The following is a 9,653-nucleotide window of genomic DNA, read 5'->3' as shown; positions in this document are numbered from 1 at the left end:
AGTTTTGTCTATTTTTCACCCCCAAGTGGTACTCTGAATTTCTATAGTCCTTAAAATATTCATATTGTAATATAGGTTTCACTTTGTGTGGGACTTACTCTTAGGGAAACTACTTAGGAATTCAAATTTTTTTTTTTGTTAGCAACTTTAAATGAATTTGTACTTTCTATTGAAAAAAGAAAGAAAATGTGTTCACATATATATGTAATCTGAAATTTTACTATTTTGCTGGGATTTTTATGGGTTCTCCAAAATGTTTTTGTCTGCTGCAAAGCACAGCTAGATATTCCATCTAGTCATGATCAGCTGTCAGTATACAATCTTTGATGTCCCCTCTTTTCCCTGGACAATCACACTGTATTTGGTCCAGGTTCACACAGATTATGAACCCTCTCTACTTTGTTCACTTACCAAGTGCCTATTTTCTGAAAACAGCATGATATTAAGAAACAAAATATTAAGTTGTAGTCCAATTCAAAACTCACCATTTATATTCATTAAGTACAGCATACAGTGGGAAATAACATATAACAAAGTAGAAAACAAAATTTGAAGCAAAAATCAAAGGGAAGAATAATTGGAATTTGAGTTTTGATGTAAATTGAGAGTAGACAACAAGATATTCTGAATGATGATGCTCTGGAAAGTGTTTCAACTTTGATGTTACAAACTCAGGAGCATTTGAAAATGCCAACTGCAGTAAAATTATGTATGTAACGATTGTTTTATACTGACAGGTCACTCATGAGGAAAAATAGTTTAAATGGACCTTGTCCAAAATAAGATTCTTATTATTCAGGACAGGGGCTGATATTGTTCATCACACTTACATTGAGAAGTTAGTACACTCCCTTGGTTCCATAAATTTCAAGGTTAGGTAGTCAAGAAGATGTGTGCATTCAGATGGGTTTTTTACTGATCTTTACTTCCGTGAATTTTGGGATTTCAGGTGTAGACAATCATTCATAGGCACAGAATGGTGAAGCATACAGTATTTTTGCACTTCTTCAGGTCCCCAGGGCAGATTTTGGTTGAAACTAGCTTATATTTTAGAATTGAAAAGAGCAGGATGAATGTAAATTTAGGAAAAAATAAATCACACTTCTAACATTATACTTTTGATTTATTGCTACCTTTAGAGACCAGTCCATGTTTTATAAGTCATCATATCACTGAGGAAACTATAGAAAGTGATTCTCAACAGTATTCTATTCATGAGACTTCATCTTTTATTTCAGAGAATCACAAGATAATTCATTATTTCTGTCATTAACCCTAATACCCAAAATAGAGATGTTCAAGAAATTTATTTTTAAGAATATGATGGTCATTACACTTGTGTTCTGCAATGCATTAATTAAGGTACGTGACAAAGCTCTCATACGGCAAACAAATCCACTTTTAGCACTCTTACTGAAGGCCAAAGTGTCTGAGTTTGAATCTAGAGATCATGGGCTCTATTTTCAGTGTATGTGTAATTACTGAGTTAAATGCTTGTGCATAAGGTTACGTCACAGTAATTTAATTTTAATATTTTTAGTCTGCTTGTCTACGTTTGTTGCAGGAGGAGAGTCTAATTCATGCTAGGTCTACACAAATCTCTCAGAAATTAAAACTCAGAGGTAGTGAACTGTTCGTTGATTTAGGATTTCACTGAGAGTCATGGAACCAGAGTAGACTTGCTATACTCTTAAATACTAAATAATCTATCTTAAGTTTCAGGCAACCTGGGACAATCTTTTTTGTTTCTGTTGCATGTGTGATAAATATTAGACACATTCAACACCCACAGTGTCTTCATACAATGCAGTCTAGAAAAGTGCGCTACTCTGAAAAAACAGTGGCTTTAAAAGTTGGGGTTTTGTATTGTTGAATCATTCTTATTCTTTTTGATCTTTTTGGCACGTTTTTCATTGGGTAGCAATGTGCATTGATAAAAAAAAAGAAGAAAAACACTGATATCTAAAAAAATGTACTCTAGTCTATCTGCAGCTGATCCATGATATCACACGACATGGATACTTGCACTGCTTAGAAAACTTCGGGTTCCTTTCAGCACATTTACTGTGTACCCTTTCTGCTAACATGAATGCCTTTTTCAGCCTTGTACCTGCTGTATGCAGCATATAGCAGACTATCTGCTTGGATATCAGATGGTTAGCTGAGTTCTCACCCTGTTTCCAGTCTCCTGTTGCTGTCTGCACTGCCAGGTTTCATGAGGATACTGTGATTTTCAAGCTATTACTTCATTTCTGATCTCTCAGTCTAAGCTGGAAGGCATCTGGTTTAGCGGATGTTTCATAAAGGGAGATCTTCCAAGGCAAACAGTAGTTGAGAATCAAGATTCCCTGTAATGACTAAGGTATCATATGCAGTTTCATGAGGATGGTGTAGAGAACTTCAGAAAGAAAAGGAAAAGCACACTTCAACAGAGTGGTGGCATCTAAATCTCTCAGGTACTGAATGTCAGTACTGCACAATGAAGGGCAAATTATCTCAGGGAACATGCTGCTCTGAATTTCCTGTGTTAATTCCAGTTAACTCCAGTAATTTTGGTATCTGTCTGTATTTCATGATATCCTAGAGTGTGACATTTGGTAGGTGCAACCAAGGAGATCAAAGCTCTGTTGTTTTCTTTTTTTCTTTTTTATTTTTCTGTCTAGGCTTGTCAATTGCCTTAACTATCCAGCAAGATTTTTTCAAAAGGTCTTTGAAATCCTGTTTCTGTTAAAATAAACAGGCCTTTAGCCACTGCTTTTAGCAGATGAAAGTATCTGCAGCCAACTAATGATGGCTTGGGAAAATAACAATGAAAGTTATTTCCACTATGTCTTTTTTTGAATGTGAATTTTCCTGAAAAAGTGATAGTAAGGCTATTTTTCTCTGAGTTTTTTTAGTTACTCCTGGTTCCTCTTCCTTAGCGTTTTTCAAGTAACAAAATTTTTATCTGAAAACAGCCTGTGGTTTACTAGATTAATCAGAGGAGAAGACTATCCATCTAAAGAAGTGGAATTAAAAGTATTTGACTTTTTTAGCTTAGTGGAACAGAGTCTGAGGCAGTTGTTGACTATTTATTAAAATAAAAAAGTAAATTTCAGGAGGGGAAAATAGCCACAGAAATACAAAAATAAATTTAAAACAACAACGTCATCGTCGTGGTCGTCTTCTTCCTCTTCTTCTTCTCCTTCTTCTTCTTCTTCTTCTTCTTCTTCTTCTACTTCTCCTTCTCCTTCTCCTTCTCCTTCTTCTCCTTCTCCTTCTTCTTCTTCTCCTTTTTTAAAGATTTATGCTCAAAAAAAATCTTCCAAAACAGCATAATAACGAAGAATCATGAGAACATGACATGTTCATGGAAAAGATGACAGAATATTTGAAAATTGAAACAGAATCTCTGTCTATTTGATGTATCGATACTTTCAAAGAGATTTGAAAGGAGAGTGATTGTTCTTTGTATATGCTATATATGGATAGTTGAATAATGAATATATGTATAATACATGAATAATATGAATAATGTGGGGTGCTTTTGTGTTTGTGTTTTGTTGCTTGGTTTTGGGTTCGGTTTTTTTTACCTAAAGTATTTTCTTAATTGAACACAGTGGCAGACTGGAGATTAGTGTTCACTACTGCTCTCAGTAGCATTGATTTATCAGGTGCTGTGCTATTGAGCCCTGCTCACATGCTCAGGGTTGGAGTGGTGACCATAGTGGAAAGCAGAAAGACTGTTTTCTTGCAGGTCAAATCACAGAGAGCATCCCTTTTATTTATTTATTTATTTTGCCTTCTTTTGCACAATGCTCTGTTTTCCTTTTTTGTTCAGTTTGAAATTCTTCCATTTTTTTCCTGTAGTCATTATAGTTACGGCTATTGATTAGAGATCTTGAGATTATTAGATTCTTTGTAAGTTTCTGTGGATTACTTTTTTCTGTGAAACTTTCTGAAATAAATTATTTCATTGCATAGCTGCTATGGTACTAGAGTGGAACGGACTACAGAGGTGCTTCTTTCCAATTCTACTTAAAATCTCAGGATCTAGGTAGGCACCAAAGCTTTAGACAGGTCACAAATTTGTTGTACTTCACGAGGCATGCTTGTAACATTGCACACCTTTATTTTATAACAGAAAAGAACTGATGCTCTTATAAATATTTCATTGAGACCAGTGGAGAATCGTCAGAAATCATTGGAATATTCCTTTTAGTTGGCTTCTCAATATCTTGTAAGAAAAGATAGACTCCAGATTTTCAGTATTGCAGTTTTATATCATATGAATATGAACTGCCTTTATTGTAATATGTGGATTACTTCTCTAGTACATCAGTAGAGAAAAATAACTAAGTCACTGAAAAATGTGAGCAACAATGTCTAGAATAAACTCATACTTTCATAAAAACATGGTGGTGGCATTCAAAATTCTTTCCCCTATTCTGTAATGTTTAGATATTTATAGCTGTGGTTTCACATGTTGATCTTTCAGCCCTTCCTTTTGTTATCCTGAGAAACCTAGATATTTTTTCCATGATATATATTGTTTTTCCATGACTCTACCCTTTTTTTTCTTACTTGACTCTAGTATCATCTTTTAATATTTGGGCGTACTTCATTATTTTTGGCATTAGTCTTGTGTCTTTAGTCTGCAGTACACTGGTTTTACAGTTTCTGTTTAGTTCTTCCTTTATGGCTAAGGACAGTATTAGTGTCATATTTTCATTTTCTTTGCAAGATCTAGGTCCACAGTAGGCTGTTGGTCTTTTCTAAATCTCTAAATTGCCAAGATGTAGAAAAGTGCTACATTCCTATTTCCATATTTGCATGCTCTATTTTTACTCTTAATCTCTGTAGGAACTGCTTAGTCATCCCAGGAAGTCTGTAACCCGCTCAAGTTTCTGGTTTGTAACGGATTTTTTTCCCCTGAACTTCAAGCACCAAGCTAATATATTGGACACAACAGGTTTCTGCATCCTCTTTAGTTTCAAATTCTTGAACTCATCATTCTAGGCAAACTTGCTAGAAAATTTACAGTACTTCTCAAAGCTTGTTTTTCTGAAATTTTAACTGAATTAACTGAATCAACTTATAAACTAAAATTTCCTATTACTTTGGTAAGGTTTGTCTCATTAAAAATAAAACTAGTATCATATTTTGTTGCTATGTCTTCACCACTTAATAAAGAAATATGTTTTGGGGTTTTTTTATCATACCAAGGAATGTGATATCTGCTGATAGCCTTGCATTAATTTTCTAGGAGTAGGTTAAGGAAATTAAAATTACTCAATATCCTAGCATTTTTACTGTCTGTCTTCTATTTTTATAAACATTCTTAACTATCCCAAGACTCAGTCCTCTATAGTAAACCTAACTTTTGGGAGATTTTTACCATGTCTCATCAAAAAATACTTGTTTTGTACAAGCCTTAAACTCAAAGCAATCAACCGTTTAAATAAAATATCCCTTTGACTCCATTTTCATTTATGTCTTTCCGTAAAGATGGTACAGACATAGGTTTGTGTTATGCAGATCGCAGATCTGCTTCATTTCTTGGCTGGCAAAGAACTATTTTTATATGCCAGCGTTATTTATTTAGGACATTTTGCATGCATTTAGGACATTGAGGTGCATTGTACTGTGATGTACAAGAGCATGAAATAGACTGTCCTGTATATATTGAGAGCTCCGGCTAAAAATAAGGTTTAAACAAAACATTAAAAATTACATTTTTCTTTCCTTATTTTGATTTTCATTTTTTTCACTTAGTTGAGTCTGTTTACCTCTACATTTATTAAAACTTGGTCTCAAATACTTACAAAATCCTGTTTTTGTAACGGTCAGGGAACCCTGATTTTAGCTACTGAAAATAACATTAGTTAAACTCAGTATGCACTCATTAATCTACCCAGTCAGTCAACCCTGATGCTGTACTCAGGTCTCTTTCTCCCTTTAATTTTAATTTCCTTTGCCACAGCCTTGGTCTTTAAATTTCCCTATCTGGAAGCATTAAGAAGGAAGGAACATTACACTATTTTGCCCTTCTTAAAGTAAAAAACCTGGCAGTGTTGATGTCACTGAAATTTTATAATTGACTCCTCTGAAGAAGGAGGGGCTGAGAGCTAATATAATTTTTCTTTAGGATGCACATTCTATGGCACATTTGTCTTGTGGGTCCTTGAGAACTCAGGCCTGTACCTAAGGAGGGGCAAAAGCTAATTATCCAGCAACCTAAAAAATATTCTTAGCAGAACTGAAGAATATAAAAGGAAATTTTATGTAATTCATTATAGCTTTTTTTAACAAGTAAGATCTTACCTCTAATGGAGAGTCAGTGAAAATTCAACTGACAAAAATCTACCACCACATAGTAACTTATAGATATTAAATAAGTATATGACTAAGTAAAGATACAGCAGAATATAGAAGATGAGAACCCACTGTGTATTCTAATATTCTAAGTAAAATGTACATGAAATCCAAAACACATAGAATGCATAGAGTGAAAACAAGGACTTAATACAATAATTTTACATAATGCTAATATGAAATAGGCACTGAAACTGATCATATGATTAAAAGAAGAGATGAGGTGGGAAATAATTTTTTTTACCTGCTTGGAATATGAACCAGAGGCAAAAGAATTGTGTCTTTTGCTTTTCAGCTTTTTAATTTTTCAGTTGTTTTTCAAATTTCAAAGCACAGTGTTCAAATCAGTTGAGTTTGTCAAAGATATTTTCATATACTTAAGCTTAATGGAGCTAACATGATAAACCACATTTATCTCCTTCAAATATTGTATTCTATGTATGTATGGCTGCATAGTCATTGATAGTAAGTATTATATATACATATATCTGAAGTTCGGCAATGACTCCATAGTTATTCCTGGATAGCTCCAGTATTTGAAAAGTAGTATGAATTAAAAATAGGCTTCACATTTGGGAACAGAGTAAGTTCACTTTTCCTTTTCTTTTTTAAAAATAATCTTTGGCATGAATTCTGCCACCATTCACCTGGGTTTGTTATAAATCACATGTGTTCCTGTGGATGCTCATTTACCAGCTTGCATAAGAAATCTTTATAAATGAGAATACCAACCTTGCCATTGAACCTAGCAATCTGAAGCCTTTAATTCACTATATATTTGTCTAGTCCTTGTCAAATACATTCAAACAAACAAACAAAAAAAAAGCAAAAGCTACTCTCTGCTGAAACCTGTGACTCCTGCTTGCCTGCTGTGTCTGCAACCTCTAGTTTTTGCTTTTCACAATATTCTTCCCTAGACCTCTGAGGGATAGAACCCATTTAAAGAGTGAAACAACATTTTCTTCTGTTCTCTTTTTTTCAAAGAGGGGAAAAAGGGAGCCTGAACTAGGATAAAGGCAGAAGGAAGAATGAGAAGGCCGGATAAAAATAGGTGAAAAAATCAAGTTTAAAAAGTATGGGCGATGAAATGTGGGAAAAAAGTGCCGTTAATCACTATGCACGACTGGTTCTAAATAACCCATGAGCAGATTAGAAAGAATCTGTTATCTTATGCAGGTGGTGTCCAACCATCTCATGTGACAGGAGAGGCTAACCTGTTGAAATATGGAGAATTCGTTCAGAAAAAATTGCAAATGACAAGCTAGTCTCTATCGTTTCCATGAAATATTTTTGTTGGACCTTGAAACCAGAATCCTTACTGTACTATAGCTCTGCAGTGAGGAGGATGGAAGGAAATGGGGGAGGAAGGAGCTGATGCTGACTACTGGATGAACAGGCTAGAGACATGTGCGTATGATGGAAGGAAAATTGCTGGCAGCCACCTTCTCCCTAGGGGCATTTGGGCAACCCACACTCCCTCCCTGCTCCCTCACACCCACGGACACCCCCAGCCAAAGGAAGGCACATGTTGTGTGTTTCAGGGGCCAGACTGGATGGCTTTGCTGTGAAGCAAGGAGGGCTACATATGTTTTATAGTGTCAGTACTGGTGACACTTAAATCCTTAATGACTTTATTTTTAAAGGTCCAGAAAAATCATTTGGCATGTGATCAGTGCTAGTGCTCACAGCCAAAAATTTTATAACTGGTAGTTTATGTACTTGGGTTTGTTGAACTGATTTTTTTTTTTTTTGCTCTTGTTTTCTCCCCCCAAAAATAGGGGAGTTGGTTATTCAGGTACCTGAAGGTAGGTTCCTGTGTCATTTTTGTACCAGGCATGCTGTTTAGCTTCCAGCTGCCACTCCAGAAGGAAAACAGGCCCTCTGCTTATCCCTGTCTGTCTCATCTATATTTCTCAGATGCCCCATGTCATATTAAAGGGACTAGATCCCCAGCACCAAAATAGCTCTGCATTACCTTTCTCCACAATAGGCCAAGATCATTTGTCGAATCCTTTATCAAGCAAAATGTGGATATATTAAATGTTAATTTTGCTTACTTCAAGAATCAGAGTTACTATGAGCAGATTTCTCCTACCAAAATATGTGGTACTGCAGTTCCCCCACAAATCCATATATATATACACCCAAGCACGCCCATTTCACCCTGAAGTGACATCCAGCATGGTTAGTCTACTGTGAAATAAAGGAGTCCAATATCATTTACAGGTCATGAAAAAGCCAGGCTCAGCAGTTTCCTCCATTATGAAGTATGCTGGGTTAGATTTACTGCTCCAGTGGGAGACCTCTGCATGCTCTGCTGGTGCAAAACAATCTACTACAACTGGTTTATCAGCAGATAAGATGGAATGGGAGATCCACAGATTGCCCAGTACAGGAAATGCAGGCTGTTTTTCCCACTCTTCTGTTATAACATTCATTCATAATACTTTAGGGTTTTTGGAATTAAATAAACCTTTCGTCTGTCTCCTCTAGGGCACTGTCTGTGTGTCTCTGCCATATGGTGCAGTGTGAGGCTGGAAGTGGAGATCTGTCTGCCTTGGCTTCCTTCCTCTGCTGGGTAAGTCCGACATGATACAGAGCATGTATCCACAGATTTTTTTGACTGTTTAAGGCATGCTCTGATCCAGCTAAAGACACAACATGCACAAGATGAGCAACCTGGCTTAGAGTTTTCTTTTGCTGACAGTTTTTAATTCTTAAAGGGGTTTTTATTTGATGAGGCGTGTGATTTACTTTCTCATTAGGATTTTTTCCAACTCACAAATGGAACCTTTTCCCTTCTAGTGTTGTATTTTCTGAATCTCTCTGCTTTTTTATTCAATAAATGCTGCTAAATTTGTCTTTCAAGACATTGATCAGTGAAATAATTCAACAGAATTTTTTCATGTCAACACTTTCTTACGAAGATTTCATAATTTCTTAGTTCAAAAATCCCATTCTAATCTGGGTGTTTGCTGTGCAGAAATAATAAAAATATCAATTTAAAAACTTTTTTCTTGGAAGTTCTGACTCAAAGTTGTCACCTATTGCAAGTCATAATGCTTAGTTGAGTCCAACAAGTTTCAAGGCATTATCAGAGAAGAAAAATACACATTTAATGGAATTACTAGTTGGTGATAAGTAACAGACAGGAACATATATATAGGCAATACATACCCATTTATATTTTGAAAAGAGAAATATCTGTGAGAGGTTCCTTCTAATCTCATTGCATTTGTTCAGTTCAAAAACTGCAATGAGGTGATTTACTGTGAAATCAGTCTCATGCTCTGCAGATC

At 35.4% G+C, this 9,653-nt stretch overlaps 1 long non-coding RNA gene across 1 annotated transcript in view; it reads left to right on the top strand.

Moving 5' to 3' along the window:
• LOC108447774 overlaps window positions 1-9,653 on the top strand; it is a 41,261-nt gene that overhangs the window by 25,656 nt on the left and 5,952 nt on the right. Inside the window, exon 2 of the long non-coding RNA XR_001863462.1 lies at window positions 8,848-8,932. This is a non-coding gene — a long non-coding RNA (uncharacterized LOC108447774). The remainder of the gene's footprint in view (window positions 1-8,847; window positions 8,933-9,653) is intronic.

Source organism: Corvus brachyrhynchos, unplaced genomic scaffold (assembly GCF_000691975.1).
Source record: "Corvus brachyrhynchos isolate BGI_N302 unplaced genomic scaffold, ASM69197v1 scaffold23, whole genome shotgun sequence".
In the NCBI taxonomy this organism is placed as follows: Eukaryota; Metazoa; Chordata; class Aves; order Passeriformes; family Corvidae; genus Corvus; species Corvus brachyrhynchos.
Note: the sequence above shows the minus strand (reverse complement) of the source record. Positions and strands in the feature narration are given on the sequence as shown.